This window comes from Diabrotica virgifera, chromosome 6 (genome assembly GCF_917563875.1).
Source record: "Diabrotica virgifera virgifera chromosome 6, PGI_DIABVI_V3a".
NCBI lineage: Eukaryota > Metazoa > Arthropoda > Insecta > Coleoptera > Chrysomelidae > Diabrotica > Diabrotica virgifera.
In genome coordinates, this window is record NC_065448.1 from 236,959,975 (window position 1) to 236,982,418 (window position 22,444).

At 34.9% G+C, this 22,444-nt stretch overlaps 1 protein-coding gene and 1 long non-coding RNA gene across 4 annotated transcripts in view; one reads left to right on the plus strand and one right to left on the minus strand.

Moving 5' to 3' along the window:
- The window catches only part of LOC126886330 (zinc finger protein 665-like), a 368,013-nt gene that overhangs the window by 115,848 nt on the left and 229,721 nt on the right, over positions 1–22,444 (minus strand). The gene's annotated exons all lie outside the window — the stretch shown is intronic.
- On the plus strand, positions 6,228–8,037 carry LOC126887370 (uncharacterized). 3 transcript variants are annotated; one of them, XR_007699029.1, is made up of 3 exons: positions 6,264–6,525; positions 6,733–7,037; positions 7,785–8,037. It is a non-coding gene; the product is annotated as an uncharacterized LOC126887370 (long non-coding RNA). The 3 variants fall into 3 exon arrangements; XR_007699028.1 differs by having other exon boundaries at positions 6,264–6,521; XR_007699027.1 differs by having other exon boundaries at positions 6,228–7,037.

The following is a 22,444-nucleotide window of genomic DNA, read 5'->3' on the forward strand; positions in this document are numbered from 1 at the left end:
AAAATGATGGTAGAGCTATTTTTCGATTCAGAGGTGGGCACACTAACGAAAGCCACTGAGGACGCCTGAAAGGGTAGAAACAGTGCCTGTCTGGCTTGTGTGCAACCCTCTGAATTGAAAACAAGCAAAACCATCATTTATTATTATTATTATTATTAATTTATTACCATTGTGACAACTACATATCACAGTTCAGTTTTTTCAACAATCGCAACGACTTAAAAACGTTATAATGCTAAACTAATTTACGCCCTGGCCGATTTGGGTTTTCTGGCCGACTCTGAAGTTGTCTGTCACGACCCTAGGTGTTGTTCTAGGTGTGTGACACCTTTGCGGCAACTTCAGAACGAGAAAAAGAATTTACTTTATAACCTTATTTTTTTCTTATTATTATGTTTTATTTTGCTGGAAATTTTCGATTTATTTAACAACCTGTTTGTTTGTTTTTTTAATAGCTGGTTTCCATTCCATTGTCCAGTGTTTTATCAGTAGATTTGATAACCTTAATCTTTCAATCTTTGTATCAGCTTTGCTAGACGGGGTTGCCAGGTCAGTTTTTACTCTTTCAGTAGTTTTGCTTTCACAAAATCAGTAGATTCTTTTTAGGCCATGTAAATACAGTATACTTATACAGTAATCTGCATATCCGTCTTAACTGTCCCAAGAGGAATTCCAAAAAATTGGAAACCTAATTATTCCAAAACAACAACTGGTAATTACCATTTTTTAGCTAAAATCTACTAAATCAAAAACTAAAATAAGTGGGATATATTTGGGATTTTTGATAATAAAAACAACAGCTAACTTAAGGGGATAGGCGCAAAATGTCGCCCGTTAAAATGTTCAATGTATTTTAAATGTTTTCATTTTTTGCGAATCCTGAGAAAACTAATAGGTGAGTATTTTGAAAAATTTAAACGCAGAAAGAAAGATTACGTTATTCCGAGGACCGAAAGTCCCTGAAAACTTCTATAATGTTTATTTTAATAAGTTACAGGGGAGAAAAGAAGACAAAATGTAAAAAAAGACAAAATGTAGTGTCATTTTAATTCCAAATATCTCATTCAAAAGAAACGTTTTGGTTTTTCTAAATAATGCAGTCTTTCATTCTGCGTTTAAATTTTTCAAAAATACTTATTATAGTTTCCTCATGATTCGCAAAAAATGAATAGGTACATTTAACAACTAGAATATTTTGTCATCCACTAATTTTAACAGCTGCATGTCTGGATCAAATTCTTCAAACAATTGTTTCGCATTTAACATTAGAAACACGTGAACACAACATTTTGTGTTTTGCAAAGTTACATATGTTTAGATATTTTAGTTTTCCATCGTTAGTTTCTAATAGGCTCACCGAATGCCAGAACTCTTCAATAACACCTGAAATACTGCTTGCACTGTTACTTGAAATCTGCAAGTTTGTTACACAAGAATCCAGTTTCATTTCTCTGTAATATTCATCATCTACGTCCTGAATCTTATTTTCGGTAATGACCTATTTATTCTGAATCTTATTTTCGGTCTTATTTTCGGATTGGAAAATTGTAACCAAATGTGTGAAAATTAATTTAGAAATGGGGTAAATACTATTAAAAAGCAAATTTTATTTTAGTCATAACAAAATGTTGAAATATACCAAAAATCTACTAAAAAATATTACCTACTAGAATATTTTAAAAAATATCAAAAATCTACCAAAAAAGTAGAAATCTCCTAAATGTGGCAACGCTGTTAAGGAGAATGCTACACTTTTGACACTGGTTCCATGACCTCTCTGTCACCCAATAAGAGGGTGCGTTCTAAAATGGTTGGTATAGTCAGCGCGGTCGGGTTTGGTTGGCGATTGGACTTCTAAGTTGTCTTATCGGTCTAGGGTTGGTAATAAGGTATTTTTTTAGTAATATTGGTAATATTGTTTAATGCACCAGTTTGGTTTTACTTGAGATTTTTGGGATGTAAAGAAAATGAAAACACAGAATATAAAAAATGCAGGCATTTTCTGATACCTTTAAAAGCACCATCAATAGATACATTAAATTTATACAGAACATCTTTAACATAAATTTTGACTTTTATATTAAAATTTGATTTTTTTAAATTTGCATATTTTTTGTCAAAAATGTCGTAAAAAAGAAGCGCGTGTGTTTTTTAAAGGTGAAATATCCATATTTGACGGTAATCTGAGATGCGTTTATAAATTTCAGATCAGGTAATTTTGTTATGTCCTTTATGTATTTATATAAATTTAAGTACCTAATACGATGTCAAAATAGTTACCTTTTTCGTGTTCGCATTCACCATACAGGTGTTAAAAATATAGGTAAAAAAACATAACTAGTCTGACTCCTTGAGCAACCATTGCTGCACGCCCAGGTTCTTTTTATAGTCGCTTCAGTTGTCTTATGCAACGCTTACGAAACGATGTTGCTTCATAGGAGGTTGCCTAGGCAACGTCAAGACAACTCAAAAATCGTCCACCAAATTAGTGCAGAATAGGGTCGTCTTCTAGGCAATAACAACGTTGTAACAAAACGTTGCCACGCGGTATTCAACGTTGTCGCGTCGACAAATTGCTACTTGGGGAGTGAGCGCGTAAAAGTTAGAATAAAATAATTTTGAACATTTATTGCTAATAAACATTTATTGCTTCAAACATTAAGATAATTATTTATACAGGGTACAAAAAAATTATTGAATTAAATTAATTGACACAAAAAGGAGAATGTAGGTATGTCATTTACTTAATTCAAAATACATTTTTACTATTGCCAGAAAACATCAAAAAATATTTATTTGCTAAATAAATAGTTTTTCTGCACGCTCTGAACTTATTGGAAAATGGAAACAGAATAAGTACAAAGTACTAAAGACAAAAATTACCCATTTTTTTTACCAAAAAATAAAGTAAGTACCTATCTATTCATCAGATACTCATAAATCACCTCATAAATTATATGGAGGCGTCGCAATACCGGATGCCCGGATGGTTTGGTTGTATGAGTAGTCCTAAATTGGAAACACGTGACACATCTTTCTCTCTCAACGCAAGAGTCCCTTTGTTATCTTAACTTAAGGCTAGCCACAGTAGCCACGCTTGACATCATTATTGATGACCATGACAAATTCTAAACATCCCATATCATATACTGACTATTTTTAGAAATTTAGGTAAAGTGAAACCAAAGAAGATTAACACGTTGTTGGATGTTGGGTTTTGAATTTTTTAGATTTGTTAGTAGAAGTTTTCAGTAGCTCGGTAAATTTGAGTTCAAATCAGTAGGTTTTATACAGTGATCAGTAGATCAGTAGATTGGAGTTCAAATCAGTAGTTATACTGAAAAATCAGTAGACCTGGTAACCCTGGCGACAAACAAAATTTCGACCAATCACGTGCCGAATTTCATACAGTTTTCGATACAAGAACTTGCATAGTGTCATACAGGGCACAAATGTACGTACAAGAAATGATACCAAGAAAATGTATACAAGAAACGATATTAGAAATGATACAACACAAATAAATTCATCAATACATGATCCCATTTTCATTTCAGCCGCCATTATGACTCATGAGTAATAAGTAATTATGACATTTTAGATGTTTTACCAGCAGGTTTTACGTTTTTGCCCTTTGCGCAGTTCTTGTACAAGAATCTGTGCCTGACACAAATTCTTGTATCTGTGTATGACACTATGCATTTTTTTGACATATCAGAAACGATATTAGAAATGATACAAGAAAATGTATAGTGTCATACAGCCTTTAAACAGATTACCTTTCTTTAAGTTCAGCATCCGATTCCCAAGCATGTCGGTATTTTCGGGTATACTCCTTTTTTTAGGCATATTTTAGATTAACACTTCTACAAACACTAATTTAAATAAATTATGCGTATTATTGAACACACCAGAAATATAACATTCTTCAAAGTTAATTATAGAAAAGTAAATAAAGTTACACAATAGGAGATACGATTTTCTGTGTTTCACATACCATTATGAATATTTAGATACACCATCAAGCGCACAAAAACCAAATTTTGTTGTGTCGCTGTTGAAGAAAGGTGTCGCGTCAGTCATGCACAAAGCGAAAACCTACAAACTATTTGTTTCATCAGTATTCCTGTCTTTATCTCTATGCGGGGTCAGCTTCACTAATTATTGCATTTCTCCATAAGTCTTGGATCATATATAGATATTAATCCCCTTTACCGACATGTCCTTCCTAAGCGTCTCACCCCAGGTCTTCCTCTCCTACTCCTTCCAGGAACCTGCGGTTCAAGAATTCTTCGTATTGGGTGACTGACGTCTCGACGTTGAACACGACCAAACTATCTTAACATATGCTCTCTCATTTTGGCGTCTATTGGTGTCACCCTTAGACTTCCTCTAATATACTCATTCCCAATCTTATCCTTCTTTGTCACTCCAGTCATCCATCAAAGCATTCTCATTTCCGCCACATGCATTCGTTGTTCTTCTTTCTTTTTAAGTGTCCAACATTCAGTTCCGTACATCAAAGCTGGCCTTATAGAATTTTCCCTTCAGCTTCATTGGAATTTTTCTGTCACGCAACAAACCACTCGCTTCATTCCACTTCATCCATCGATCCATCCCTCTCTAATTCCACTACATGCATCTCCATATATTTCCCCATTACTCTACAATACCGATCGTAGGTAGTACCATTACTATTCAAAAAGTTTTAAACTCTTCCAAGGTTGTCTCCACTGTTCCAGTTTTTGTTATTTTTATCATTTCATACTAACACAATATCAACAGAATACATTGAGAACCAGGAAATGTTACCCTGTAGCTTCGCTGTTATCTGATCCAAAACTAATATAAATAAAGACTATAAGCATTGTGTCTTGGTACACGTGAAATCCTACTTTCACATGAAATTTATCAGTCTCTTCCACACCTAACATTAGTTGTTACTCCCTCATACATATCCCTTCACAATATTTACATATTCATCCGGAACTCCTTTATTGTTATTGAGTGCCCACCACAAAATCTTTCGAGAAATTCTCTATCAACTACTTTCCCCCCATATTTTCATGGTGTGACTAAGTAGTTTTATGGCCCTGTAGTTTGTACATTGTTGTATCTCCCATGTTTTTGTAAACAGGTACTATACTGCTTCTCCATTCGTCTTGCATTTGTCCAACTTCTCTAAATTCTATTAAATAAACCTGTTAGCCACCTTGTTCCTGTCTCTCGTAATGCTCTCCACACTTCCCCAGAAATATCATCTTTTCCAACTGCTTTTCCTTTCTTTATTCTTGAACTCCTTGAACCACTTCTTCGTTATTTACAAAAAACAACGATTACACTATTAGAGAACACACATATAGTTCAGATTAATGAGATAAATAAGGTTTCGTAATGGGATCAAAGTAATATTAGCTGCTATTTTTATTTACCTACGATTGGGAACTTTTCAATTTTACAATAAAATATTGTTAATATTTCTGGTTTGATTTCACCAGTGGATAAGATCCTTTTTTCCATAGTCGATGTCATTACTTTTGTTTATCGTTTCTGGTAATAAAAAAAAATCTGGTAATTTCGGTATTGCCAAAAATTTTTTTTCGGCACCTACCGGCGCCTTTTCAATACGGCACCGGCGGGCACCGCCCCTCTTCGCCCTTATGGACGGCGCGGCCCTGCCGATATAAATGGTATAAACAAACATTCATTTGAGGAACAGAACAATACCGATTTGATTTAAAAATATTTTAATGTACTCGTAATGCTGAAATTTACTAAAAATTTCTTAATAGTGACCAAATTCCATTCAAATCAACAATTTTCTGGTTTGTTTATACATACCACTTATAGTGGTTTAAATGTATTCCAGCACAGGTCAGATACTTTGTTTTTCAACGCGAATAACCAGGGGCGTGCGGTACATGGAAGCAAGGGAAGCATTGCTTCCCTTGGTTTCCGCAGGTAATACCATAACAACTGAGTAACTGAGATTATTAAAAAAAAAAGAACAAACACATAAGCAAGATTTTAAGTTGCATACGAGAATATTTAATTATATAATACAAGCAGTAAGTAATAAGAAAAGAAACAACAAAGCAAAGAAATTCTCATAAGCAGCGCTGAATGCTGGCTGCATATCTAGCTTTCCTTCGGTACGCGGACCCGTAGGCCATGATCGTATTTCTACGTCGGTATTCGCAATCATGTCGGCAGATAATCTGATTTCAAATTTGCTTCTTCTTGGCCCATGTAAAAATCGGGAGAGATTAAATGTCCAGCAAACGACGGCAATGTTGCCAGATTCCTTTTAGCGGGAATTTTAAAATTTTATAGCAGTTTGGTTTTAAATTTGACAGTTCTGTTTTCTCAAGTCAAAAATCTTAACCTTACTTTTACAAGTGATTAAGATTATTTTATTTACATGTAAATTGAAACAATAAATATTGTGCTTTGTCATAATTTAAAACTCATTATGTTGAAGTCTTTTCCAGTTGATAAAAGTGCAATTCAAAAACTTTTAGGTAGGTACGTGTAACTTCCACATTATTATTTATTTTTTAAGTATTAAGGTTGATGTTGATATCAAAAATTTAGATTTCAAAGATAGTTTTATGTAGGTAGATACTAATAGAGTAATCTAAATACTAATAAACTAGATAATAGATTAGATACAAAGTAAGCTGTAAGTAGTATAACTGCCCATGTAATCACCTGTTATGTTGTTTTTTTTAGATTTGTACTGTATGGATGGCACAGGAAGAGAACAAGAGTACAAGAACATGAAACATCTTATTATGAATGTATATGTATGTGATCCTCAAAAAATTATTTTTCAAAACAAGATAGAGAATGAGCTTTAAAATCCCAAGGATCCTGCAAAATGTCTATTTGGTGTACTAGTCGAATAATAGTATCTAAAAATAATGAAACTGTTTTAAAACACATTATGGGCATGAGGATGATATAGAGCACTTACATAAATACCAAAATCAGATAAATATCTCTTCAAAGTTTATTTTGAGACTTTCTTCAAAAATGTAAGTAAAATATTTGCATATCGACGGCGGAAAGGCAAAACTTCGTAACTGAAAATTTTTTATAACATGAGTTACTTCAGTTTTCGCTTTAGAATAAGTTTATTGGCAGCTATTAAACAGCGATTACAGCTGGGAAAGTTTCCGGAAGGCTTCCAAAAGGCTTTCCCAGCTCTAAAAGCTTTTTAATAGGTGCTGATACACTTATTCTAAAGCGAAAACCGAAGTAACTCATTTTATACAATTTTTTCAGTTATGAGGTCCTGCCTTTCCGCCGTCGATATACACAATATAATTTAAAACAAGAATGTTACCACTAAACCACTTTTTAAATATTAAGGCAGGTTGACATTACTAGTGAATAACGAATGTGGCTCACGCTTACGTATTTTGCCCCTGCTATTGTTAGATATTTTATTATCTATTTTCAAACTCGAGCAGTACATTTGTATCTATGCATTGCATAAATACAAATGTACTGCTTGGGTTTGAAAATAGATAATAAAATATCTAACAATAGCACGGGCAAAATATGTAAGCGTGAGCCATTGCATAAATACAAATGTACTGCTTGGGTTTGAAAATAGATAATAAAATATCTAACAATAGCATGGGCAAAATACGTAAGCGTGAGCCATGTTCGTTATTCACTAGTAATGTCAACCCGCCTATACTCATGAATATTTACTACAGTTTACAATTTCAAACTAGTGTGTTTGATTCTCCTATACCTATATTTTACTTTTTTAGTAAACTTCAGACTGTCCAGGATAGCATAATAGCATAGGAGGCAAATTAAAAAGAATTAATTTACTTACAAGAAGAGATATCACAAACATTAAACTCTCTTATGGCATTGATTTGAAAGATGGGTATATGTACAATGATGATGCAACCAGTGTTTATTTTTGGGTTGAATGCTTACAGATTATTTATTTTTTCCAATATTATTTTACAAACAACAGGGCATACTAATGGATATTCATTCTGAATTTAACATTTATGATTTTTGTCTTATTTTCCTTAATACTGTGCCAAAAGGAAATGTTAATTAAGTTTGGCAAATCCTTTATCGCAATTGATGGAACTCATGGGCTCAATTCCTATGACTTTGAACTTATGACAGTATTAGTAAAAGATGAATTTGGGAATGGATTTTGTACTGCTTTCTTATTTTCAAATAGAAAAGATACCTACTTTAATTTACCAATTTTTTTAAATACATGTCTGTGTTGGTATTATATGTATAGTCAAATGTTTTCATATGACACCTTTTACAATGCCTCGTCAAATGTAATGGGTATTGCTCCTAATAGACTGTTAAGTGCCTGGCACATAGATAGAGCATGGTAAGTAAATCTTAATAAAATATCTGATTCTGAAAAAAATCCTATTATATATACAAGATGTATTAATGATGGTTTAGAGAGTATTAATAGCTTTTTGGGTAGACTCCTAAGTGATGCAGATACATACAATTTTAGTAAGTATTTGCAGTAGAACTACTGCAATAACATCCAACAATGGGCCTATTGTTATAGGAAGGGGTTGTGGAATTAATACCAATATGACCATTCAAATTTTTATAAAATTTTGGATAAAAGGGTATCCATTAGTTGTTATCAGTTAAGTTTAAAACTTGGCACTCATGGAGAGCTATACTCTATACCATAATATATAATAGGTATATCTCATAATATTACATCTCATATTGTTCACTCCAGAAGTAATGAGTGAGCAATATGAGATATAACATATTATAGTATAAGTCTCTGTGCATGACCAGATTAACATGTTTGGTACCCATCTCGAACAAGCTCTACTTGGCTGGTACCACATACTTAAATCATTTATTTAGTTACACAGTACTACTCACATAACTTATGTGTCGTCAGTACCTTCCGTAAAACCTTCGTGATGCTACCCATACTTCATGGCCACTGAATGTGTTAAAGCTTGTTAATGTAGGAGAGTTATACTAAAATATATATCTTATATTATATTGCCTTAAATAGAAAAAATATCTTATTTAAATTGTATCCATGTAAGTTTTGATTTAATGAAATAAACCTTTTAATCAAAAAAGTGTTGTTTACTTGTGTACACCCAGCAATATCCTGATCATAGATAAATAATATAGTATTACCGGATCCTGATATGCAGACGCCAATAGGGCTTTTCATCAATTGTCATTTGTTTCGAGCTTCTGTCATGAGTCACATAATATTAATGTATCTACGTCATACGTCTTTGGTTTGTATCATTGGTATATACCAATAACGTACGACGTAGATATATTAATATTATGTGACACATGACAGAAGCTCGAAACAAATGACTGTGAATGAAATGCCCTATTGAATAGGGCTTTTTCATCGATTGTCATTTGTTTCGAGCTTTGGTCAAGCGTCACATAATATTAATATATCTACGTCATACGTCTTTAGTTTGTATCATTGGCAATATCAATAACATAGATATATTAATATTAGACAACACATGGCAGAAGCTCGAAACAAATGACTGAGTGAACATAGAGATGTATTTCTACGGTTAAAATTTCACAGCCTAAGGACATCATTTATGTAACTTCTTAAGCCGTCACAAAATGACTGCAATAAGAAAATAGAATTTATTAACTCGCCTCGCCCCCAGGCAAAGTAAAGGTGCTAGGCCACTAAGAATGTTTTTATTTTTTTTATTTTGCGGCTTTAGCACTTAGCTATTTAGCCAGATACATGATGAGAATTAATACTATTATAATACATATTAAAACTAATTCAAATTACTAGTAATTTTATTAATATTCTGAATAATTATGTAACCACTTAATACTAAAATAAAAAAGTGTCCATCTATACTATCCCAACACATTTTCACCTTTGAAATCGTAAATTTCCATTCCCATTAAAAAATAATTTGTACTGTATAAGTATATTTCTTTTGAGCTTCATTTTTTTTTTTCAAAATACTGCAACATGACTTTTAAATTATGACACAGTACAATACTTGTTTCAATATTTACATGTAAATAAAATAATCCTAATTACTTGTAAAAGTAAGGTTATAAATTTAAGAATACAGAACTCTCTCTTAAAACCAAAGTGGCATTAGACTAATTTTAAAATTCCCGCTAAAACGAAAAAGGTAAATCTGGCAACAGTGCCGTCGTTTGCTGGACATCTCTCCCGTAAAAATCACGGGGGTTACACAGTTCAAATTTCGGGCATATCTACCGCTTATAAGCAATTCTGTCAATTGCATACAAGGAGCTGTTTTCGTGAATTTAAATGGGATTTACCAGCATTTGACAATGACGTGCTTCGTCTACTGATTTTGTGGAATTATGAAGATTGATTTTATTTAATTATTTATATAAATAAATATATAGAATTATTTATATTATAAATACTAAATATTTATATAAATATATTTATTTATATGTATTAGGGTTTTGGAGAATGGTAAAAATCTGAAAGTGGGATACAGAAACCATAAATATAGTCCGTTCGCTAAACTCAGACCCAACTGGCTAGTTATTTTAGTAAGTAATTTTGTCAATTTGCTAAAATTGGCAAAAAATAATTACAAAATACACTGCGCGTCATAGAAAACGGGCACCCTAAAAAATGGGTCATTTTTGATGTCGCGTATCTCCTTAACCTGTTGTCCGATTTAAGTGATTTTTTGAATATGTTGTAGCCTTATTCTTTGTCAATATCACTGTAGTAATATTTTTGCTAAACAGGTAAATTTTCATTGTATACAGGGTGTACGAATCAAACTGTGTTTTTTTCTCAAAATTCGCAACACCCTGTGGAATATTCTAGCCTTTACAAAATACTGAAATTAAATCCCGACTATAGGTTCAGGTTTTCTGAACATCCTGTTTTTTGATTCATTCTCTTATGTTGGATAATACAAAAGTTATGTACTTTAACACCTAGTCATGTTCTTCATCAAATCATATTAGTAAAGATTTGTATATCTTAAATAGAGGCACGGAACCTACATTTATTAATGTTCGTAGCCAAACTGTTATAGATATCACGCTAGCAACAGCAGAAATATCTAATAAAATTCAGAACTGCTCAGAGGACATCTCTATGTCTGATCACCGCTGGTTGACCTATATTATTAGTCTGGAAAAAAGCCTTATCAAATCTCGCGACATTAGGAGGACGGATGTAGAACTCTACAACCGCCTCTTAGAAGATGCTCTGCGGAATGAAAAGGCTTTAACTCCAGGAACTAATACAGAATTGGAAAGGTACACGGTATCTATCCAAAATAAAATAAGCTACGCTTATAAAAAATCCTGTCCGATAAGGATGGTCCAGGAAAGTCGCAAAACCAACTCTTGGTGGTGCACTGAACTGGAACACCTTAGAAAGACAGCAAGAACTTCTTTTAATAAAGCAAAACGCACCAAACTCAAAGAGGATTGGGATATTTATCAATCAAACCTCAGAGAGTTTAAGAAAGTCTGTAGGCAAAAACAAAGAGCTGCTTGGAGAGCCTACTGTGAGGAAATCGAAGATTTTCCGCAAGCTTCCAGGCTACAAAAAGCGCTCTCAAAAGATCCACATCGGCATATCAGCATACTAACAAAGGAAGATGGAAGCAAAACTTCCAACCTTTGCGAAAGTGCTGAGGTCCTGATGAAAACACACTTCCCCGGTTCTAGCATTTCAAAAGCACCAAACTGGACGGAAGAAATAATCATACCCACACCAAATGACTGGCATCTTGCCAGAACATTAATTAGTGAGGAAAAGATAAGATGGCCATATCGTGCTTAGCCCCTTTTAAGTCACCAGGGCCTGACGGCATATATCCAGCCCTACTACGGTGGGGACTGGATATTCTTTTGCCGCACCTTGTGGGAATGTTCAGAGCCTCCTTGGCTATGAGATATATTCCTAGAGAGTGGAGAGAGGTACGTGTGGTCTTCATACCAAAACCAGGTAGGATGGATTACACCCTACCGAAGGCTTTCCGACCAATTAGCCTGACATCTTTTCTCTTGAAAACGATGGAAAGGCTATGCGAGAGGTACATAAGAGATGAAGTTCTGGTTCATAATCCACTTCATCCAAATCAACATGCATATACTTCGGGAAGATCTACCGATTCTGCACTTCATCAAGTAGTGGGAAGAATTGAAAGATCGCTGGATAATAAAGAATCCACCCTAGGTATATTCATAGACATTGAGGGAGCGTTTGATAAAACAACTTTCCCAACCATCACCCAACAGCTCAATGTCAGGAATGTCCCCCTGGCCTTGAGCGAATGGATATTCAGTATGCTGTCAAATAGAGCAATAAGCATAAATGTAGAAGACGTTTTGGTTAGAGGGATGGTTACGAGGGGATGTCCACAAGGGGGGGTGCTATCACCACTCCTCTGGAACATAGTGTTGGATACCCTGGTTTACCAACTCAGCAAGAACGGTTTCTACACAATAGCCTATGCAGACGATATAACCGTCTTGCAAAGCGGTAAGTTTGAGAACACACTATGCGAGAGATTACAAGTTGCTCTCAGACTAATAGAAACATGGTGTAAGGAACACTCACTGTCTATAAATCCAAAAAAAGACAGAGATGGTCCTCTTCACCAGAAAAAGAAGGATCACGGGCTTAATACCCCCTAGGATTCTAAACTGCAGTCTGAATTTCTCTGAAGAGGTGAAATACCTTGGTATTACCCTTGACAGGAAGTTAACATGGAACTCTCACTTAGATAGTAGAGCTAAAAGAGCATATATTGCCTATGAACAGTGTCGGCGAACGGTCGGACGCACTTGGGGCCTTTCGCCCAGGGTGGTCGCCTGGATCTACACTACTGTCATTAGGCCAATGCTAACTTACGGAGCCATTGCTTGGGTACCAAAAGTGCTACAGGCAACAGCGATCAACAAACTAAACCATATTCAACGGATGGCTTGCCTAAATATAACAGGTGCCATGAAAACAACACCAACTGCTGCAATGGAGTTGCTCATTGGCATTACCCCTTTAGATATATATGTCAGAGAGGTGGCGCTGATGACGATGATGAGGTTACGCTCAGCGGGTGCAAACCTTGATGTAGGAATGGGACAATTGAGATGTCGTTTCTGGCGGGGTGAGCTGGAGGCACTGCCCCAGCTGCATGCGGGCCATGGATGCGACTCAATTAAACCTACGTTTGTCTTCGACAAACCCTACAAAATCGAAACAAGACAACATAGGGAGTCAAACGTGGCAAATGCATATTGCATCTACACAGATGGCTCCAAAACGAAAGAAGGCTCAGGATGTGGAATATACTCCAGATCATTGAACCTTAGTATAAAATGGGGCATGGGCAAAAATGCCAGCGTAGTTCAGACTGAACTGGCTGGTATCTCCATAGCCGCAAAAGAGATAATCGGGAAAGGTATAGCCGGCAAAACTGTAATAATCTGCACAGACAGCAGACAAGCGCTACTAACCCTGAACAGACCACGCGTCATATCAGGGCTAGTAATGGAGTGTCATGAATCACTAGCCCAAGCTTCGGATGGTAACAACATCATCCTGAGGTGGGTTAAAGGACACAACAGAAATAAAGGCAACCGCATTGCTGACCAGCTGGCTAGAAGGGCAGCAGGCCTAAGACTCTTAGGACCTTGTGATCTTTTTGGCTTGTCGACTACAACAATCGCGGAAACTGTCAAATGTCACTCCCACACGCAAACCGTAAGAAGATGGGAAGAAGGGCCAGGATGTAGACTTGCCAAGGTAACACTAAGGAACCTTGGGAAGTCAGCATCAGAAAAGTACTTGAGAATGACCAGGAAAAACCTACGCTTGACCGTTGGTTTTTTAACTGGCCATTGTCAACTAAGAAAACACCTCCACACACTGGGGCTAGTAGACACATCTCTATGCAGGAGGTGTGAACGAGATGACGAAACTGTCGAGCATGTCCTATGTGAATGTCCGGAGTTATCGTCTATACGAGAGTATGCGTTCGGCGAGTCTTGGCCTACACCTGCCGATATAGGGGAGATGTCACCAGGTGATTTGTCCACCTTCCTGGAAATGGCAGGATGGATAATGAACTAAGGACGACAACCCCCTGGGAGGATGTACAATGGGTCAATTGTGGCCTAAGTGCTGTGGGACTTGACTCACACTCCCTACTCTACAGATACAGAGATGTTCTTCATCAGTATAGGTTGCTTGTAAATAAGTGCGACAAACTTTAAGGGGCAATTCTGCATGAAAAAATAATGACCGTTTGCTTTATAAACTTATGTCCGCAAATGCTTCTTTTACGAGATACGGGATGTTGAATTTTTTTTACAAACCGATGATTTATTTTATTGCCCTAAAACCGGTTGAGACATGCAAATGAAATTTGGTAGGTTCTAAGATATAGTTATTGCGAATTTTTTGACTTGCAATCAAGAATTTTGTATTCACTATTGGCGTGCATACGGGTAATATGACCGATCATATTACCCGTATGCACGCCAATGGTGAATATAAAATTCTTAATTGTATTTCAAAAAATGTGCAATAACTACGTCTTAAAACCCACCAAATTTAGTTAGTAATTACTAAATAGTTAGTAATTTGGCCAATTTTGTCAAAATTTACAAAAAACAAAAAAATTACGTACTAAAATAACTGGCCATTTGTGTCTGAGTTTAGCGAACCGACTATATATAGCTCGAGAGGACTTTTGGATAGTTTAAAAAATTATTTTAATTTTAATTTTTTTTAACTTTGTTTTTCTCCAGAAATATTTCCATTCTCAGATAATTTATTTAATGTATTATAATGCCAGATAAACGAGATTGGTTTCTGTGTAAAAAAATTGTGAATTTAAAGATGTTATTAACAAATAGAGAGAGATGACTTTGAAAAATACTGGAATAATATGATGGCAAGAAGTTTTGAGCCTAAAAAAGGAAAAGCATACGCACTGATAACGTTGGAGATGTCCAATCGTGCTACCGCCGAATATAGGTACTATCAGATTTTAGATCAAATATGCCAACGAATGGAAAATAGGTTTAAGAATTTTGATGACCGAGACTTTCGTTCAGGTAGAAGAATTGAATTACATTCTAAATAGGTGTTTTTACAATTTTTTTATAAATTGCCTCCCCTCTGTTTCAAATTTCACCGCACGCCCCTGAATATAACAATATAGTTGGTAAATGATTAATTAAATGTTATATCTGATTTCAGTGCAAATAGCGTGTTCTTAACTTCTCCATCATTATATCTTGAAATAAATATCTGTTAATTTCGTTTCCAAGATATCTCCAAATGCACAATTACCGGCTAGTTTTTTTAACCGCACACTCCAATATTGTACACTTTCACTTTTTGCTTTCGAAGCATTATAAAACTTTGCTCTTTCAACCCATACCAAACAAGTTTTATTATAAATAGCCATCTAGACTTTTTACAATGACACTGAATTCACATTCCTCAGGTTTTTTAGGCACTGATAAATCTGACAACAAAATATAAGCTTCTTCTGAAAGGCTGTATAACAAAATAGCTCTTTTAATATTAACATCTGTAATTTGTCTAGCGATGTAATACTGTTCTAGTCTTTTAATAAACACCTTCCATTCACAACTTCTGGGATTAAATTTCAAATTTAACGTTAAATATAATTTCTCGTCTTTCGACATTTTGTTTTTCACTATTATAAACAATCTAAAAACGTTTTACCTCGTTGCCATGTAATATTTGGTACAAAAACACTTGTACGCCCAAAATTAACCTTTATTTGTCTACATACTAAACACGACTAATTAATTATTTTACCTGTACGTGAAATTAACTAAAATAGAATTCAATAAATACACATGAGCGTCGCGAGTGGGCCTTATAATTACATATGGCCAATGCATTACAATAACCAAATTGATTCAGTTTAAGAGCGCTCGATTTTAATATAGCCTACCAATTGCTTTTAAGAAAGCAACTTTAAAGAAAACTAACAAAAATAGCTTTAATGCATATGATTTACTGACATAATAGTCTTGAGATCAAGTAGATTTAATAATAGGTTTTATTAGTCATATTACAAGAATCTTTAAATGCAATAAAACTAAAAGGTCACAAACTAGAATCTAATAAAACCAAACAGTCCATAAGTTCTTCATAAAACTGATTAAATTTAAAGTAAACTGAGAATAAACCAATTTAAAACTACAATAATAATTAGTCTTATTTGGAACTAAAATTTAATAAAAAATTTTTGTCTTGGTAAAAGGTATATTAGTTTAAAAAGCCCCTATAGGGCTAGAAACATAGAAAATGTTTTCGCTCTGTAACAAGAGCATCATCAGTGTTACCTAAAATAAGTATAACCATATTAATTAAAGCAAATTTAAAGTTAAAATGATGACCAAGGTAAAAGCAAAGTTTGGTTATACTTACAAGAACATGCGGTGAGCCAACCAAAAAATATAAACGTCAAAGCCTTTCAAAAACAGACTAAAAGTCTCATATAGATGCAAACATGGCAAAATCTAAAGGATGGATAAAATTCCTATGGCTACGGCCCTAGGGCAACATATGTGACTCCCATACGTGGTAAGAGGGTCAATAGGTAACAATTAGGTCATTATGTTACAAGAGGTGACAGGCAACTAAAGGCTGTATGACACTATGCATTTTCTTGTATCGTTTCTGATATGTCAAAAAAATGCATAGTGTCATACACAGATACAAGAAACGATACAAGAATTTGTGTCAGAGACAGATTCTTGTACAAGAACTGAACCAATTTCTGATCAAAGATCAAAAACATAAAACCTGCTGGTAAAACATCTAAGTAATGTCATAATGGCGGCTGAAACTGAAAATGATGGGATCATATGTCTTAGATAATTTATTTTCACCAACTCTTTTATTTTTATAATTCCAACACAGTGATGTTAGCTGTTATCATTGCTTGTACCATAAACAATTTTAAAGGGTACCCCCCGTTAAGATAGGCAAAATGCTCTCACTCCCAGAATATACTTATTTTTTTTACGTTCTATGCAATTAAAAAATGAGATAACGCGGATTTTTAGGTCGCCACCCCCCTTACCCCTCCCCCACAGCCAAAAAGGTAGATTTTTAGATTTAATTTTTTTTAGTTGGGTTGCAATTGATTTAAAAGTTTCAAAAAATTCACACATGTATCTGAGACTTTTACAAAACATGTCCATTTTTTATGGACCCCTAGGTCGAGTGTACATAACCTCAAATTTTTTTTTAACTTTTTTAAAGCTTATAACTTTTTCTTGGAGGGGGCTGCAGGTCCATTTTTTTTGCATTTTGTGTATTTTATCAAAAGCTATCTCTCTGATTTTTTTCAGATTTTTCCGTTACCTGCGCCATCTTGAAAAATCCGGAAAACTGTTTTTTTAGGGGGTTTTTGGGGATTTTCTCCATTTTATAGACTGCGACATAGATCAACTCAAGGTTTTGTTAATAGATTATGTAGAATTTGAAATAACTGAGTATTTTAGAACTATCAAAAATTGGGCAAAACACCCCAAGCCCCCAAAAACCATGTTTTTTAAGTTATATAAGGGTTTTTGTTGGCTTAATGATATTTTTTGAGGTCGATACAGCCTAAAAATTTTGAATTTTTTTCATTTTTTTACTTTAAATGTGATTAAAAAATAAGACTCATCGCATTTTTAGCCCACCACCCCCTCCCCCTGCCCCCACAAAAACGACAATTCTTCTATTTTTTTTATTTAGGTATTAAGTTGCAATTAATTTAAACATTTTATGAGGCTTCTAAAAAACATCTATTTTTTATAGACCCGTAGGTCAAGTGTACACATAACCTCAAAATTCCTTTTTTATTTTTTAAAACGTATTTTTGACTTCGATCGATACTTGTTTTATCGATATTTTTTAGAACGTCCAATGAATTGTACATCTCTCTCGCGGACGACCGCCTCAATACGTGCTTAGCGCTCATTTTTAATTATTAAAATTAATAGTTAGTAATAAAATAATGACAAAAATTTCTTCAGGCTCTTATAGGGGGGGCTTTAAACTTTGATTTGGTCACTTTCTGACTTTCCTAATAATAATTTTTAATCGAGTTATTAAGCCTTGACCATTTTCGCGTTTTTCAAATTTTAAATCGCGTGTAACTCGACAAAGTCAATTTTAGAGCAAGATCACAAGAGACCTTTTTTGTTCAGGTTGATCCAGATAATCTAAAACAGATTTGTCCGAAGTGAAAAAATTGATTTTTTGAATTCGTTTAAAAAATTGTTTAAACAATTTTCCGACCGCGGTACAGGTGAATTTGGTTAAAGGACCTGTTTTTGAGTAAGTTTGTGCAAAAAAACGAATCGGAATGATTTACCTAACGGGGACAAGCATACGTCGTGGACTATTTGCATTATGAGCCAAATGTAGATGGTTTGGAAAACATTAAACGATAGATATCTATGTCTTGTATATATCTTGTAGATGCGAGTTGCGCAATCGGCAACATAACCATAGGCTGTTCTGTTGTTCGCATGTAGCTGCCATAGTATAATATTTATGGCATGGAAGATATTCTACAAAAATCATCATGCCAGCAGAATATCTTGCAAAACTGTTTGACAATACAGATGTTATACCTGTAATAGACGAAGACAGCGATGAAGACTTTAGAACTGTTAAGTGTAATACCAACGAATATAACTCTCCGAATACTCTATGAATATACCTATATGGAGCTACATATTCTTTGGTAATACTTTCCTCATTCTTTTTATGGTGTATTAATGTGGCAGTAAACGTGAAGCAAAGTGTCATTGTAGGCAGAGATACATATAGGTTATGTAGATGGTACAAGCAGATGTTTGAATAATTAGAATATATATAATGTAAGGTAATATTAGGGTACCTACTAAATAGAAACTAATGAACAAAGGACAAAATGTTTTGATTCCCAAAACTACAAGAAGTATGATATATTAAAATGTACTTTTTGTAATTTATAATTTAATAATTATTAACTATTCTAAATGGGAAATACGCCACAATTTAACTAAAAAATGATTTTATTAAGAAGAGAAATGCATTATAGCAAATACTTTATTTCAGCAACCTAAAAGACGACTATATACCTGGAAATCTCCAGCTGATCAAGAGGGAAAGATAGTCAGAAATCAAATTGACTACATTATCATTAATAGAAGGTTTAGAAACAGTATTACATCTGCAAAAACATACCCAAGTGCAGACGCAGCAACTAACCATAATCTGCTCTGTGCTGGATTCAAACTAAAACTAAAAAGAATAAAAGCCCCCACAACGCAGAAGAAACCTAATACTCGACTCCTAAGAAATGCCGTAATATCAGATGAGTTCGGAAATAAGATAAATCGTGAGATTAAAAAACAGTTAGAAAGATCTGGACAAAAAAATATCGGTCAAAATCTAGATATCATGAATTCCGCCATGGTCACCATAGCAAACGAAGTTTTGAAACCAGAAAAAGACCCAATAAAGAAAAAGGATTGGATGACCGATAAAATACTAGACCTTATTCAACAAAGAAGATATTGGAAAAACAAAGACGAGATTCGGTATAGAGAGATATATCGACAAATAAGATACGAGGTTAAGCGAGCAAAAGAGGACTGGATGGAACAAAGATGTCGTGAAATGGAAGAACTACAAAGAAAACATGACGAGTTTAATATACATAAAAAGCTTAAAGAAATTACCTACACTCAGAGAAAAAGAACTCCTCACTTTACGAGAAACTCCAAAGGTAAAATAATTCTCGACTTGGATGAAAAAAAGGAAGAATGGACTAACTATATAAAAGAGCTCTTCCTGGATACGAGGCCACCACTTAACACCACAAAGTATACGAATACTGGTCCTAGTATTTTAAAAGCGGAAGTAGAGAAAGCCATCAAACAGAGCAAAAATGGGAAATCTCCAGGCCCTGACCAAATACCATCAGACTGGCTCAAACTTCTGGATGACGACAATGTCTCACAACTAACAAACATTTATAACCATATATACGAGACTGGCATGATGCCACAGATATGGTTAGAGTCTACATTTATTCCACTCCCAAAAAAGCCTAATACATCATCATGTAAAGACTTTAGACTAATTAGTCTCATGAGCCACGCTCTCAAGCTACTTCTTAAGATAATTCTTAATAGAATCAAGCAGAAATGTGAAGAGACAATGGGAAACAAACAATTCGGTTTCAGAGAAGGATTGGGAACAAGGGAAGCTTTGTTCTCAATGTTAACATTACTTCAACGATCATGGGAAGTACAGAAACCAATTTACGTCTGCTTTATAGATTTTGAGAAGGCGTTTGATAGAGTTCAACATGATAGGTTGTTTGAATATCTAGAAATGATTGGAATAGACGATAAAGATCTGAGACTTTTACAACATCTATATTGGAATCAAGAAGCTTCTATTCTGGTAGACGGCAAAGAAACAGACAAAATTTGCATTCAAAGAGGTGTCAGACAGGGTTGTGTGTTATCCCCAAATTTGTTTAACGTATACTCAGAAATAATTTTTAATGAAGCCTTGGAAGGACAATGTGGAGTTCGAATCGGGGGAGAAACTATTAACAACATCAGATATGCAGACGACACCGCGATCATGGCTGAAAATATCGAAGATCTTCAGTTCCTTATAGATCGAGTCACTAGAGAATGCTCCAATAACGGACTTAACATAAATGCAACAAAGACAAAGTTACTTGTGGTTAGTAAACAAGACGTCGGCCCTATCCCTAATAGCACACGACGTCCAATGGACGTCCAAAATAGGTCCATTTTTGGTCCTAACGTCCATGGACTATAAATGGACGTCCTTTGGACGTCCCATGTTGGACGTCCTTCGGAAGGAATAAATATGGACGTCCTTTGGACGTCCGACGTTGGACGTCCTTCGGACGGAATAAAAATGGACGTCCTTTGGACGTCCGACGTTGGACGTCCTTCGGAAGGAATAAATATGGACGTCCTTTGGACGTCCGACGTTGGACGTCCTTCGGACGGAATAAAAATGGACGTCCTTTGGACGTCCGACGTTGGACGTCCTTCGGAAGGAATAAATATGGACGTCCGACGTTGGACGTCCTTCGGAAGGAATAAATATGGACGTCCTTTGGACGTCCGACGTTGGACATTCTTCGGACGGAATAAAAATGGACGTCCGACGTTGGACGTCCTTCGGATGGGACAAATATGGACGTATATATACTGGACGAAATACGGACAATTCCCTAATAGCACACGACGTCATTTGGACGTCCAAAATAGGTCCATTTTTGGTCCTAACGTCCATGGACTATAAACGGACGTCCCATGTTGGACGTCCTTCGGAAGGAATAAATATGGACGTCCTTCGGACGGAATAAATATGGACGTCCTTTGGACGTCCGACTTTGGACGTCCATACTGGACGAAATACGGACGTTTTATGAACGCTTATATTGGACACATTATACCAATTACGAGATCAAATAGCAAAATAATTCAATAAAATATTAACTTGCGTTAACTTTACGTTAATGAAATACAGTCAAACCTGTCACTAACGGCCACTAAAATGAAAGAACTATTGGCCGATATAGAAAAGTGGTCGTTATTGCCAGTTTTTGTAGCCTAGATATACAGTACAACCTGTGTTACTGGCCACCTGTACTAACGGCCAGTTTAAAAATTCCCCAAACCAATTATATCTAGACTACAAAAACTGGCAATACCGGTCACCTTTCTATATCGGCCAATAGCTTTTTCATTTTTAGCGGCCGTTACTGACAGGTTTTACTGTAATTAGTGTGGGGAATTTTTAAACTGGCCGTTAGTACAGGTGGCCGGTGTTGGCAGGGGGCCGGTAACACAAGTTTTACTGTAGTTTAAATCGATTAGATCGAAAGATTAAATCTTAATTCAAAATTGTATATTAAATTATTACAATTATAAAACTATATAGTTTAATATCCAAAACATGTTTTGATTTCATGTAATGTAATGAAAATCTTATTTGTAAATTATTGGTTACAATGTTTAACAACAGGAAATATTCAAGAATAAATAAAATAAAAGTTTCCCCTAACAACAAAACATTCCAGGAATTCTACTATCAAAGTTCTATTCCGTGAACATCTGATTAAATTATGGCTGGAAAGTTACCACAAGATATTCTATGAAAAGAGTACAATGTCCTCCTGGAGGGGTAAAATTTTCCATACTCTAAAGAGAGGCCATTTACTATTCAATTTGCGTTCATTTTCAAATTTGCCGCGCGAGTATCTATGTAGCGTCGCGTGGTCATTGGTCATCAAGTCATCAATTATTTCATTTTCATCATAAGATAACCTAAAAATTTAGTAAAAATTTTGATTGG